General features: G+C 40.2%; 1 long non-coding RNA gene across 1 annotated transcript; it reads right to left on the bottom strand.

Moving 5' to 3' along the window:
* Positions 1-3,713: 3,713 nt before the first annotated feature.
* LOC139046505 (uncharacterized) lies at positions 3,714-12,698 on the bottom strand. The gene is made up of 3 exons (XR_011506613.1): positions 12,510-12,698; positions 4,881-4,998; positions 3,714-3,801 (listed from the first exon to the last, which is right to left on the bottom strand). It is a non-coding gene; the product is annotated as an uncharacterized lncRNA (long non-coding RNA).
* Between the last annotated feature and the right edge of the window lie 3,205 nt (positions 12,699-15,903).

A 15,903-nucleotide genomic window follows, 5' to 3' on the forward strand; every position in this document is an offset into this window, starting at 1 on the left:
AAGAACAATCTGAGAATATTACTTATCCATTTAAAAATCTTATTTTGGGGAGCTGGCCTGCTTGAAGTAGTGGTTAAGTTCACTTGCTCTTCTTCAGCAGCCTGGGGTTTGCAGGTTCAGATCCCGGGTGCAGCCCTAGCACCACTCATCAAGCCACGCTGTAGCAGTGTCTCACATAAAATAGACGAAGATAGGCACAGATGTTAGCTCAGCCTCAATCTTTCTCAAGCAAAAAGAGGAAGATTGGCAACAGACATTAGCTCAGGGCCAATCTTCCTCACCAAAAAAAAATCATATTTTTGCAGAACATTCAATGACATAGGAAAGTGCTCAGCATATAACATTAAATGAAAAAACTAGGATACAAAATTACATATGCAATGTGATCTGATTTGATTTTACATATGTGTATGTAATTCCAAAATATTAATCTTGATCATTTCTTGACAAGACAGTTGAGTAATTTTAATTTTCTTCTTTTATGCTTCAAAAAAATTACTAAATTAAGCATGTGTTATTTTTATAAGCAGAAAAAAATAATCTTTTCAAATGCTACACAAATGTAAGATATTCCTCAGTTTAAACCTATATTTTATTGTTGATTTGCTCCACATTCTACTCCACTAACTGCACTTCCTACTATCTGGACTCCCCAAGTCCCACATGGTTCAACTTTGTTTCCAGCATCCAGAATGCAAATGAAGCAAGCAGGCTGACTTCTGGGTGACTCCTCAGCACATCATGTGTCAGGAAGCAGAATGAGCCAGAAGAACTGACTTCTAGTCCACATCCTGCCCCTAATAGTAATGCAGGGACCTTGGAAATCCCTCTGAGCATCCGGGGCCAACTTCTCCCCATATATGAACTAAAAGTTTGGTCTGGATGATCCCAAAGGCCCATCTAGCTTGAAATTTCGACTTTTCATGAGCTGGCTAGAGCCAACTGTAGCAGAAAGTTCTAATCACCATGAGCGGGAGGTTACTGCGAAGTTCCGTTCACAGGCAAATGATTCACATTCAACACAAAGTGATGAAAGCCAAGACTCATAAATATCCAGGAGATCCAACACGCTGTGTTATCTCAGAACAAATCTCTCAGGCAAAATATTCCTTGCAGATGTAAATACAGCCCAGATATCTACAGTATTGAAAATGGGGGGAGGGGGTGTGTCAAAAAAGAGATCGGAAGGTAGCATTTCAGAAAGATTAAATTATGTAATGTCATGAACATAAATAAGGAGTTAGCTGTATTCCCAATATTTAAGTTTAATAGAGTCTGAATTCACCTGAGTCATCAGGTGACTTAAGCATAAACACCTGGAATGATTACAATAATCTGATTTGAACAGTTAGTGGTAGAAAGTATAACTCTTAACTTAGAGGGACTTAGTAACATTTTAAAGTTAATTTATTAAAATTATACAAGTAAGTTATAAATTCACTGTACAATAAAATTCAAACTGTACAGATGTACACAGAGTAAAAGAAATGGCAATTCCCCTTCAAGCCTCACCTTCTCCCATCCCTCTCGTCTGTCCACAGGTAACCTATGTTTTAGACCTTTTTGCTTTGAATGTACTTATTTTCCATGGTTTGTACCTCTCCCAAAGCGCTACAAGAATATCTATAAATACCAGATGTCTTTGCTCTGTCAAATTGAACCGAAAACTTGACAAACTTCTCACTAAAACAGAATAGTTTCTTTTCAAAGAAAAATCCATCATTTGTATCTTCTAGAAGTGATTCTAAACATTACTCTCTATCACTGCTAATCTTGTTATCTTTAAAATAATATGCAAGTAAACATGGGCATTAAAGGAGGAAATGTTAGTAGGACAGCAAGAACCGCACAGAAGCCTGTGAGTGCAGTTTTTGGCCTCCCAGACATAGGCATACGCAGACCTTTATTAGCTCAGACTTCACTGAGCTCAACAGATGCCCCCAGGTTAGTTACCATTTGGAAACACATCCAGCCTGTGGGCGCTGCTAGGAAACAGCATGACAACTCTTCTTTCTCACTCTTCCTTCTTCTCACTCTCAACTCTCCCTGCTCTGCAAAACTACTCCCAGATAGAGTGGTGGGTTTGAGACAAAGAATCAGCATATTCTGGAGATACTAGAAGTCTGGAGATGGCTCTTAGAGGTTAGTCTCTAAGGTTTCATTATTTAAGTGCTGACATGGACAATGTACTACTGGTAAAACCAATTCTGTGGAAAATCTAAAAAATCAGTGAAGATGTTGCAGAGTTTCCTTGAGTGTAGAGCCAATAGGGGAAAAAGTAATTTAAGGAATTAAATACAACTAACTAGACAGCTCAGGTCCAAAAAATTATTATATTGGGCTCAAGGAGGGGAAATAATGCTTTTTGTTACAGTAGAGGAAATATACTACATCTACTAATAAAAACTATCATTTATTGAGTGCTTGCTATTCTAAGCATCTTACGTAAAACAATTTAATTTCCTAACAAACCTAGAGGAAGGCCCTATTGCCATCTCTATTTTAAAAACGAGGAAACTAAATAACAGAGAGCTAGCCAGTTTCATCTTCGCAGGATCTCTCTCCTAACAGTAAAGTGGCTATAGCAGTGTCAGCCTTCATGTCTTCTCACCACCCTATCCAGAGGAAAAGAAGCTATCTTCTAGAATTCACATTCTATTGGCCTGATTGTGTTACACACTCTTCTCACATGGACAGGGAGACTGGGGTATGCCAGTTAGACTCAGCCAAACAGATCCCCTTGATTGTACTGAAAGATAAAAGTAGGGTCAATGTCGCCTAAACTTCCTGGCTGAGAATGGAAACAGTAGGAGGAGAGGGGTAATAAATGCTGGAGAGGTGACTGCCAAATGTCTACACCACCCATCATCGAGAAAAAGGACAGAGAGTTTCGCCAACAGTATAATTATAATCATATTCCACTTGAAACTATTAGTTCCTGTTAATAATCCCAAATAATTAAACTATTTGTTGTGGAACAATATGTCCTCCATACAGTTACTTTTTTAAGAAAAGTCAAATGTTTATTCTATCCCGTCATCTCCAGAATCAGTTTCTCCCAGGGACTACAATAGTTTTGCAGTACACGTTGGGCACTCTCAGGAATGCGGGTGCTAGTTTTTTAATCAGGAAATTTGATAGTGTAGTACTAAGACTATCATATATGTTGTGATTAGAGGAAAATCAAGATTTCAAATGAGAAGATTCTTTCTGCGTAGTCATCTTTTATGCATATGTTATTGCACCCCTGAGTTACAGATTTAGTGCTTTGCTTACACACAAGCAAAACACATAAGTAAAATAAGAATTGTATGAGTCCTTATGAAGGCTCAGAATGATTCCTCTGCTTTTATTCTTAACAGATAATTAGCTATCCAATTTAAAAGATGTTCTCAAGTGAAGATGCCACAGTGTTCCTTGGGAACACATTTTAAAGTTTAATGATCTTCACTATCAGCATGATGCTTATGTAGAAACTAACATTAAATTTAATTTAATCCAATAATGAACATTTGTTAAATACAGAGTACCTACTATGTGACCACCTTGAAGTTCATGCCCAAGTCTCAATAGAAAACATCCTCTGCATGAGCCTTCATAAACAGAAGACCACAGCAGGTTTTACATAAGTTGATCAACGTTGTTATGGATTTGAGTAGCTGTGCTAGGAAAAGTGACATGAAAATAAGTGTAACCGTTCTACTCCACCTCACCTGTCCAGGACTCATGTCTGCATTTCATTTTCCTAGTCCCTCGTCGTTTCCATGGCTTTCCTCTGAACCTTCTGCTGGTTTTCCACATCTATGATAAATTGATATTTCATGATTGAATTCCACAAATAGAAACAATGAAATGGATTCTAGAAAAAATAATGGCTTATTTTGGGAAGTAGATTCCCAAGCACAACACTTTTACATTAAGTTGTGCTTGAATGGAAACGAAAAATAAATATAAAACTGAAGGAGTAAACATAACAGATATTAACTAATAATCCAGGGAGAAACACTTCATGTCATTGTTACTAGGGATGACTGAGCCAATAAATCCCTTAGCTAAAATCAGCTGCCCACAGTCAAAATAGACCAGCAACCATTCCCAGGCCCATGATTTACATACGTGCTGCTGGGAAGGACTAATTCTACCAAGGCCTAAGCAGCTCCAAAGTTCAGGCAGTTCTGCTCCTGAAGAAACTTCCAAGCCATTTCTGACCTCTCCAGGATGATTGAAACCTTCAGAGCAGGTATATTAGGGGTGACTGGGTCATCTTGTTTAATGCAGGAATCTCTCTGCCACTGTGGTTATCCATTGATCCAGCAATGGAGGCTGGGCAGGCCTGCTCCGATGACCCTTGTCAAGTTCCAAATGTTCGGAAGCTACTTGTTATACTAAGTCAAAGTCAATTCCTTACACCCCTCTTCTCTGTCATTCCCACCAAAATATGCCTAATTCTTCTTCCCATGACTAAGCCTTTACATAGAGGAAGACAGCTATGGTGTTCCCTTCTTCATCTTATCTCCTACTGTCTTCTTCATAGAACATCCTCCAGCCCGAATATATTTTGCATCTTTTTCCCTGTCACTTTGTTAAGCTAGTTAAGTGACACAAAATCTAAATTTTTTGAAAAATTTACCTGCTTCCTTTTCTACCATATTTCTTTTGGTAAAGGTGTTTATATTCCTTTTAACAGATTAGATTATTTGTTCAGAATTGAACAAATAAGTAGACCAGTACATGTCATATCAGGATTTACCCTTAAGGATAATTCTTTTTGTCCTGAGTCAACATTTATCCTGCTTTGTGTCTGCTTGAACTATACTCAGCTGATTTCCTCTAGCTTTGAGTCTCTCTGTATTCTGTCTTCCCCAATCAGTTGTTCTTGCCTGTGCATTAAGGTCAGGTAGCAAACGCCTCTATTCTACACCATCGAATGGATCATGCTGGTGTGACATTTCAATCTCCGCTTCATCTGGAGAACCAGTCTCATGCTAGATGGTAATGCTGTGGAGGAAAAAACAGAAATAGAACAAGCCTATTAACCTTCAGAAAAGGATAGTACATTTTGTGCTTCTCTTAACGCCTGATTATTTTCTCAGTAGTAAAACTTTCAATTTATTAAGCCCAAGGTACTGGGTATGTGATGCTTTTACAAACAGAGAACATGAGATACCACTTTTAGTGATTTGGTGGCAATCACATAAACTGAGAGATTGAAGTGCTGACCAACTATGGAAACCACCGATGTGAGTTCCAAACACTGAGGTGCTCTGTCTACACATTTCTACGTTAGTTAGATAGGTAACTCTAACACGTCACTCCAAAAGGTAGAATTTAGACCTCGTCTGAAAGACCTGGGTTATGATCTCAGGTCAGACCAAAGCATTCAATATAGACCCAGCTTCTACTGTGTACAGCGCCTTTACCTATTTTAACTCAGTTATCCTCCAAAATATCCTGTCAAGACCAGGAAGATGGGCTTCATTTTACAGATGAGGATACTGAGGCTTGGAGACTTGTGACTTGATGAAGCTCACATAAGTGCCAAATGGAGTTAAAATAGGAAATAAATCAATCATGGATTCAGCCTATTTCTTTGAGTTTATCATAGTATTCTTCAGTGTTTATCATGGTCCCTCATCTCTGAGATCTAGTATTACAAAATTAACTTCTGCTTCTACTTGCCCTAGATTTTCACAAGTGACACAAGCAAAAGAAACAGTCAGAAGGGGAGAAGGATTCTAAGAGGGCTGCAAACACATCCTGAAGGATGTGTCCCAGGGCGCTGCCCGGCAGCCAATCCCAATGTTGGCCTCAGTGACGTGAGGCAGAGAAGCCATCGTGTGCTGTTCATTATGCATGAACACTGCAAGGCTGTCTTAGCATCTGCTGGTTGCCACACCTCCTTCTGTTGCCTCCTGCAGAAACCTGACTCCAGATACCTGTTTCCAGTAAGTATATAGGACTTTCCAAATTACTGGGTCTCAAGACAGTACCCCATATTCCCCTCTCTCTGGGTTGAAGTATGAAAACATATAACAAAACAAATGCTCTGGGAGGGGGGACCACTTTTTTTCTTTCTCATTTTCTGAAATCAGATTCCCGCTGACATTTTTTTAGAAAAAAAAAAAAATCCTTGGGGAGTGCAATTTTCCTTCTGAAATTTTCCAGATCTTTCTGAACCTTCACATCGCTTACTCTGAGATTAATCACATGAATATCATGAATCTTTTTTAGGTAACTAAGCACAGAACAATTTTCTAATCTCTGCTTTGCCATTTTCTTTATAATTGTGGGCTAGTGACATATGTTCCTTCATCTGTAAAATGGTGATAATATTAGCCTACTCCAGAGAGATTTTGTAAGAATAATAGAAGAAAAGCCTTTAAGCCCAGCTATAGCATCCACCCCCAGACGAAGTTTTCTAAGGAATTTGGGAGGAGTGGGAGGGAGCATAGAGGGAGTAGGATGATAAAAGGAAACTTAGAGAAAGAAGCCGAGCCCACTTCTCCCCAAGGTATAGCATCTCCCCTTATCTTTCCCTAATACAACCTCTCTCCTACGATGCTCCTTCTGGTCCAGCAGTTTCTCCATCAGACCTCCTCCAGATCCCAGGGAACTATTACGCCCACATTAAACGTCCTTGCTTAAGATTTTGTTTGAGACTCTCACATTTACATATATGCATTGCTGCTTTCAAGACTACACAAAATATGGCAATGCCATGGCTAAAGATTCCTTCTTTAAGAAAATCATAGTAATGCGGAATCTGTTCACTTTTCACCTTGGAGACCACATACATTACCATCCACTTCCTATTGTAGTTTTTAAATGGTTGACAAGCTCATTTAGCTCCATGTCGGGAAAGCAAAGTCTAGTCTACAGCATAGACCATCCTGTAATTCATACACACACAGTCAGGCTGGGCGATAATAAAGTAATACCCACCATTGGAGAGCTTCGGGAAAAAAAAAAGCTCAACCTCAACTAAACACCATCATGTTAGAATAAAATAAAGCCAAACTGGTTTGGGTTTAAAAGGAAATTACACTTTTTGTAACTATGTATGGTGATGAGTGTTAACTAGACTTATAGTGGTATTCATTTCACAATATATACAAATATCAAATCATTATGTTGTACACCTGAAACAAATATTATGTTATATGTTAACTGTACCTCAATAAAAAAAGGAAATTATATAGAAGAAATTTGGTCCACCCAATTAAATAACATTTAGTTCTACTAGTAGTTTTGAAATGCCCACTCTCTTCTATTGAAAGCACTTAGTTTGCAGAGTATGTGTATCAGTAATTATAGATCAAGCCACTAACAAAAAATCATGGTTCAACATGTAGTAACTCAGAATTGATTGTTTTGATCACAGATGTCACAGTGTTTTCAAATTACTATAACATACTTTAATAGCAACCACTAAAAAAAAAGTTAGGCCTCTTAATTGTATTTGTGTATGAACTTAATGGGATCATTCCACTTTTTAATTCAATAAAATTTTAGTACCTCTATTGAATTTGACCAAGATGTTTAACCATAAATATAGCTACGTAACAACTAACTCCTTCTTCCATAAATCAAGACAAAACCATACACTCATCGAGCATAAAATCTGACAATTTTTAGGTTAGCTTCAGAAGTCTTAAAAATGACTAGACTAAATGATTTCATATTCATTTCTCTTTTCCTTCCCAACTACTCACTTTGTATCATAAGCCAGACCCCTCCGCACTTGAGATCCCTTTCCCCAGTATGTCAAAAGGCCAGTGGTATTGTTGTAATTTCAACCCCTCTCTCTCTGCCTTTCCATCCAACTTCTCAGCAATTATCAAATCAATGATCTGTCATCTCTAAGTCACTATTGAAACACCCCATAAATCAATGGATGTGCTTTTCCCTCCCCCCAAGTAATTTTGTTGGGATTATAATGGTTTATAACATTGTGTAACTTCAGGCGTACATTATTGTTTATCAGTTTCTGATTACACTTCATCATGCTCAACACCAGTGGTCTAATTTTTATCCATCACCATACATATGTGCCCCTTTATCTCTTTCGCCCTCCCCACTCCCACCTCCACGGGTGTGCTATTGATTCAATGCATTACCCTCTTCCTTCTCTGCTAGACCATAAAGAAGATATCATTCAGATTAGAGGAAATAATTTCCAGAAGAGAATCATCAAAGAAGTGTTTCATGGCCTTCTAAATGTATATCACATCTGTAAAACTTTGATTATGAAGTATTAATTAAGCACTATCATTGCAAGATACTATTAAAAGTCGAACAGATCTATGTGTATACACAAATGCATATATAACAACTTAAATCAAATGTAAATAAATATACATTACTGCAGTAGACAGTGTGTGCATATATGTTTAATATTTTTGGCAGCTCAGCATCTCTTCTGCTTTCCATAGGACGCAAATTTTCTTTTGGAGAATTTCTGCTTTCCTATTCTATTGTCTTCGTGCAACAGTAAATTCAGGTGCCTGCCTCCCACTAAGAATGTCAAATAAATCAGATTTCCTCACACTTTCCCAGAAGAGTCAGAAGCCCAGGGAATCAACTGCTATCTTCCAGGATTTGCATCTTATGTGAGAGATGCCAGGATGGAAGAAGCTGTTGGAATCCAATACTTTCCAGCTGTGGTGCCCTGACATGATTATTCCTGGTCTGGAAGCATTCTCAGTCCTCTAGAGCATCCTTAAGTAATGACAATCATCAAGCCCTGTTCTCAGCTTTCGAGTCGATTCGCTGAGTTCCTGGTAAATTTCCAGGAAATTCCCTTCCTACATTGCCCAAAGTCAGATTCTGTTGCCTGTAACCCAAGGACCCTGACCATTACAGCTGCTTATGAAATAAACAGGGAGTAAGAACACACAGTAAACATATTATTTACATTCTAGGCAACTAGTATATATGGGCAGATGCATTCTGTTGATCAATGAGTAAAGAGGATACAGGGAAGTTGAATTTTCAGGTAAAAAGGCTGTCATGAGCTCTTTCCAGGGGAATGACAAGAGCTGAGAAAGCATCTTTTCCAGACACGATACGTATGTTTCAGATCTATTGGTATGTCCTGAAATTTCATTAATACCTTCAATGGAGTATGAGTTAAAATTGGCGACAGGGTTGTTCAGTGAGAACTCCAATAGCAAAGAAATGAGTCACCTCCCTGTTTCGAAAAATTTCATATCTTATGCAGCAAGTTTAAAGGACATTTGATATAACTATTCAATAAATGTGTAGTTTATTATGCTCAGACGGTTAAGGATATTTTATTTTTCACCCTTTGCAATCTCTTTTTTCCTTTTCTTTTATTAGGTCACATTGGTTTATAACGTTATATAAATTTCAGGCGTACATTGCATTTCAACTTCTGTATAGACTGCATCATGTTCACCCCTAAAGTTTAGTTGCCATCTGTCATCGTACAAATGTCCCCCTTTACCTGGTTCACTCGACCTCTACCCCCTTCCCCTCTGGTAACCACCAATCTATTCTCTGTATCTGTTTATTTGTTTGCCTTCTACATATGAATGAAATCATACGGTTACTGTCTTTCTCCGTCTAACTTATTTAATAGCTACTAACTATCCTGATTCCCCCCCATTACCAGGCAATGAGGGGATTTCTTTGCTTTGTTGATGCAGATCATTAACTTAATGTTGCAGAATTTAAGGTCTTCTCTTTTATAAACTTATAATATCCTTTCTCTCCCTGTGCAGTGTCTCATTTAATTATCTCCCAGAAATCAGTAAAGGTACTATTTTTGTCTTTGCTTGCCCTTAATCCTTATTTGATTAAAGTACCACATGCTTAATTGGACTGGGTTTCCCTCAACCACCTCAATTCTAAATATCAAAGGCAGCAGTGGGACTGCTGGCGTGGTTTTAACAGGCTCCTTGGATTCAACAGACTGTTCTGGGATAATCAGTAAATCGGCATGGTCCACAGAATGCCAGTTCCTCTTCTTCATGCTGCCCTGTACTGTTCTGGGATAATCAGTAAATCGGCATAATCCACAGGATGCCAGTTCCTCTTCTTCATGCTGCTCTGTACTGCCACGCTCCCCACACCTCTTCTGAGCACAGGTACCCTTCTCTTTCACAGTTCTAGCCAGCAAGGGAAGAGAAGATATTTGTAGGAATGAGGCAGGTGGGTGTGTGAAGCCTATTAGTCCCCATTCGAATAGGCTGGAATCTTTTTCACTATAGGTCTTTGCAAGACTTCAAGTGCTGTTTGATTGAAGCCCTGCAGTATTAACAAGAAAGGGCTCCCTAAAACCTTCAGCATTTGAAAAGGAAAGAGAAAAACATAGGTCCCTGTCTACACATCTTTTTAAAGAAACTGTAGGCATCATTGTGATGCTTTTACCAATGAGTGAGTGTTTAAGATGCCAGGAGAAATAGAAAAGGAGAGAGAGAGAGGGAGAGAGAGAAAGTTCTCATAGCTCTAAGAGGGAGCAATATGATAACGAAATTATTTTCCCACCAGTGGACATTTCCAGGGTCTTCAGACACAAGGCAAAACTATAACATAGGCAGGTTGATGAAGGAAAAGACAATTCCAACATTGCCCTCGGTATTAGTTTCCTGTGGAGCCGCCATAACAAAGCACCACAAACTGGGTGGCTTCAAACAACACAAATTTGTTCTCTCACGGCTCTAGGGGCTAGAAGTCTGAAATCCAGGTATTGGCAGGGTTGGGTCCTTCTGGAGATGCTGAGGGAGGATCCATGCCTCTCTTCCAGCTTTTAGAGGGTGCCGAGAATCCTTGGCATTCCTTGGCTTGCAGCTGCATCGCTCCAATCTGTGCCTCCGTCACCACATGGCACTCTCCTCGTGTGTCTCTGTGTTCCTGTACGCTGATCTTCCTCCTCTTGTATGGATACAAGTCATTAAATTAGGGCTCTCTACAATCCAGGATCTCTCTCTCCTGACCTCTCCTTTACTTCTCTCTCCTTCAAAAACCTCCTCCCTACAAATACTCCAGCCAGAACTTCTAGACCACTACGCTGATGCTATAGCCAAAGTAACACGTACCCTTTCACAGGATACCTGGTGCTGCCGAGTTAATCATGCTTTTTTGGTATTGAAGTGGTGGAGACTGGTAGCCACTTCCCTCTGCCATCCTGGACACACAACTGGACCTAACTTCCCAGCTCCCTCATTAGGTATAGCCGTGAGATTGAATTCTAACAAGTAGATTGTAAGAGATGTGCGCCACTCACAGTCAGGCCCATGAAACTTCCACACACAGTAGTAATCCATCCTCTTTCTCCATCCACTAGCCTGATGCAACAAACACAGTCACTTTGGAAGCCACATGGCAAGGATGGCAGAGCCACAAGATAGAAGGAGCCTGGGTCCCTGAATCACCAACAGGAACCTCCAGTCAAAGAATACACTTTAAGGCATCACATAAGCAAGAAATAAAATTCTGCTCTGTTTGAGCCATTATACATTCTTTACCCAAATGTGTTTGTTACAGCAATGTATTTATCTTAAGCAACATGCACCTTCTTTCTGAGATGCCCCCATATCTGTGTGCTTTCCAACACACTGTTTTTCACTAGAGCATTTCATTGGGCAATTGTGCTTCTAAAAACACTGCAGATGCTGTAAAAGAACCTGTTCCTTACTGACGATAAAATTTTGCTGAACAACAGGCTTCTATATTATTGTGCAGAAGAAATAGCAAGATTTACAGTCAGACTGAGTTGGATCCCTTTTCCACAATATTCTGCCCAGGCAATCAGTATCAACTTACTGTATCACTCTGACCCTAAACCCATCTCTGTAATTGGGATAACTAATTATCCCAATTAATTATTAGGATAGTTGCAAGAAGTAAAGTTTAAGGAGTAGAATCAAAGCACTTAGCACAGTGCCTGGTACATGGTAGATCTTCAACAAGTAGGAGCTAATCTTATCATTCTTATTTATATGTATTAGTGTTTGTTTGATTGTACTCTTTAAGTACAGGAACAGTATCTTATCCATCCTTTCATCTTCAGCATCAAGCATGAACTCCTAGAAGACGTGGATTACATTGAATTTACCCTTGCAACCCCACAGCTACAGCACTGATGATTACCTCCGTGAAGGAAAGCTATCCTTAGTATCCATATTATTCACTAGCTGTGACCTCCAAAGCAAGGATCATGTCTATAGCTCTTTCTCTAGAATCTAGAAGGATGACCTGCACATAATAAGCCCACAACAATAGTAATTAATAAACTAATTTCTCTCTGGTAGGTAGATGATGCGATTCCAGTCCTGTGGATTGCTAGGAGGCAGTGGTTGCTATATAGGTGATGGGTCAGTGAGAGAATCTAGATTCCAAAGCAAGAGTAGCCTGGAGTTCCAAGGCATCCCATACCACGTATGTTCATCACTCCTCACCACGACCAGAACACTGATTCAAAGCTAAGCATTCTCCAGTTCCCACTTGTGTAATTAAAGTAAAACAATACAGCCTTCCCAGCCTACCTCACAAAGTTGTCATGAAGGTCAAACACCACAACAGATGTGAGGTGATATGCATATATGGAGGGGTACTATTATCATTGGCATTGTTGTTATCACAAAAGCCATCTTCTGTCATCTTTGTGATCAGCACTCTTGTGATTTTGATCCTTTCTCCTCATCTGGTGGGAGACCCTATGTCACATTCTTTTCCTGCATAAGACAGGGACATAAAGTAATACTATTATTATTAAGACAAATATTCTCATATTACATACAGACAAATATATGACACAAAGACAAACATTTTTATTATCAAATTGTTTCTTGGAAATACACCCAGAAATTATTCACTTCTTAGAAAATAGAGTAATAAGGCATTTCGTTTCGTCTAAGACAAGACTGTATCACAGGCAAGTAAGACTAACAGGTGGTAAGTCACTTTTCACTTTCTCAAAATTGTTTCGACAATGATTAGAAATGAAAAATAGGAATTGGGAGAAGGCAGAGCAAGAGCTGACATGAGAAAAATAGGTTGAAATTAAGCTTTGACATAGCTGGAGGAAAAGTAGTTCAATTACACTGTGTATAAATAATTGCCCTGATTACATCTGACGAGGTTTGAAAGAAGGTGTGATCAAGTCAGAAGGGTCACCAGGAGGGCTGCCAAGCTTAAGGCCAAATGACCCCTCAAATTTACATTTCCTTGAGGCTTTCTCTTTTGGGCAAGGCCAAGTCCTCCTCTTTGTAGTCCCTGATATTTCATGTTGTCAGCACACACAAATGAATTCACCTCTGGAGGATTTAAGCTCATGAGAGATTGAGGGATAAACAAGAAAGGCAACCTATTCATTTACACTGAGCCATGTAGTATTTGGGATCCTCAGGAGTGTCTCCTTTAACCAGGCCAGCCTCTCTGATTATGAATATACAACATGGAAATACAGACTGAAAGCAGAAGTTCACTTTGTGAGCCTGGCCTTGGAGCTATTTGGAGGGTTCAGATTACAGGACTTTTGGTCTATTCATCACAGAACAGGAACACACTCGAGGGGTCAGTGAATCAAGCTGGGGAGGATGGATGCCTTCTACCTTCCTAGGAGAGAGTTTGAATGGACAGTGCCAGCTTGGGCCTCTTTGTCTCTTATTTCCCTGCATCCTGCACTCACCTGTCCTTCACTCCCCCACCTACACCTGGATGTCATATTCTTTCTCGTTCTTCATAATACTGATAAGCTCGAACTAGGTTCTTAAGCTTCCTGGTGATTGCATGTGAAACACTTTATTTCTAAGGTGAATCTTGCCAATATCTACTCTCAAGGACTGTGTGATATTTTATTCAAGTTGTCACCTCTGCTTATAAGAACTGGTGTTACTTTTCTCCAGAGAAGAATATATTTGGCCTGTTTCTGAAGCAAATACTACCCATTTGATGGTTTCATCTGCAAATCCTTATATTGAATTTTCGTCTGAGACACAAATATTCTTCTCATTAAATTGGCTTCATAGGCACAAACTCTCTGCCAAAGGAAGTCTGGAATGGCAGATTTTGTAACGTAAAAAACAACTGGTACCTGAGGCACAAGCAGGTGGCTGAAATAACAATAGACTGGGATTTAGAATACCTGAGTTCTTGACCTCATTCAGCCACTAAAGCTCTGGGAAACCTTTTTTTTCTTCTGCAATCTCTGTTCCTTATCTGGAATGTGAAAGAGTTAGATGTGATCACTTCCAAGGTTTCTCTCAGCTCTAAATTTTTATGAATCTAAGATACTAGAGCTGACATGCCATACTACTGAAAAAGATTGCTAAGATGGAGGGAGGAAAAGAGCTACCAGTGACTGAGTCTCTACCACGTTCCAGGCGCTTTGCACACACCATCTCATTCACTCCCTAAAACCACCCTATGAGTAGGTCCTACCATCATCTGCATTTCACAGACGAAGACACTGAGGTCCAGTGAAGTTCAGTGGGTTGCCCAATGTTATGCACTGAATGTTTGTATCCCCCAAAATTCATATGTTGAAGTCCTAACCCCTAATGTGACAGTCTTTGGAGGTGGGGCCTGTGGGAGGTGACTTGGTTTAGATGAGGTCATGAGGAGGGGCATCACTCCCCCTCCTCATGATAGGACCAGTGCCCTTATAAGAAGACATGAGAAAACTTCTCTCTCTCTCTCTCTCTCTCTCTGCCGTGTGAGGACTCAGCAAGAAGGCAGCTGTCTGCAAGCCAGGCTTTGAGCCCTTACCAGGAACCAAATCAGCTAGCACCTTCATCTTGGACTTCCAGCTGTAGAACTGTAAGAAATAAATGTCCATTGCTTAAGCCACGCAGTCTGTGGTCTTTTGTTACATCTACCCAAGCTAACTAAGTCACCCAATGCCCTACAGTTAGTACTAGACCTGAATCCTGTACTAAACATAGAGGCCAAATGAAACGACAAAAATGTCTGAAGAAATTGTCCCCAGGGCAGCCTGCTGAATGCCAACAGTCCCAGTTCTTGGGTGCTGATACTCTGAGAGCAGGATTAGAAATTAATTTGTGTCAGTGCCAACCCTACCCCCAAATGTGGAGCAAACGACCTAGATGGTCTGATTTGAAGAACAAGCACTCTAGAGGCCAACTCGTGCAAAAGTATCTCCTGGTCTGGGAGCTAGCAAGTTGGGCACCTGCTAAGCCACCATTCGAAAGCCCGTTCTTCTGGAATAAGCACTGCTCTCCTCCTGAAGCTCTCTTTTAACCTACAAATTCCACTGAGTTAGCAGGCAGGAGCTCATTGCTCTGAACTGGCCTATTAGACACAACTGGCAAAACAAGAGAGCCCCAGATGCCTGGGGTGGGGGTGGGAGAGACATTGGGAGGAGAGAACTGACAAGAAGAGAAAGAAGGAGTGAGGAGGGCAGATGTGAGCAACCACCCTTTGCTGGGACCAATCCTACAGTAGAGAATTCTGCTCCTGGCTTGCACTGGGATGCTAAAGCCATTATTTATAGCTTACAGCCTCCCACATCAGGCAGCTCTACTCCCAATGGAAGGTTACCAGAAGAAGCAGGGAGCATGTCATGGTGGGGACATTACTACAGCAGATGGTGCCCCTGTGAGCTGTGATGGCAGCTTGTTCAGAGTGGATTCCATTCTGCTCGAATGGCATCTGTTTCCAAGTGAGGGCTGAGCCTCCAGATCTGCTGACACTGCTTCTGTCGAATCCAAGTTGGTCGCCGGCTCAGCATCCGGAGCCCTCAGCCCTTGTGCAGTCTGCATTGAGCTCAGGCAGAAAATGGAAGTTCCCCTTCCTGCCTCATTAAAGGAACCAAGTTCACTTCTCTAACAAGAGCAATTTGGGCTGAATTTAGTCTTGAGCAGTGATAAGCAAAGGCATCAAGTTTCATGATTCTTCCTATGTGTCAGTAAGAAATGC

This window comes from Equus asinus, chromosome 11 (assembly GCF_041296235.1).
Source record: "Equus asinus isolate D_3611 breed Donkey chromosome 11, EquAss-T2T_v2, whole genome shotgun sequence".
Classification (NCBI taxonomy): domain Eukaryota; kingdom Metazoa; phylum Chordata; class Mammalia; order Perissodactyla; family Equidae; genus Equus; species Equus asinus.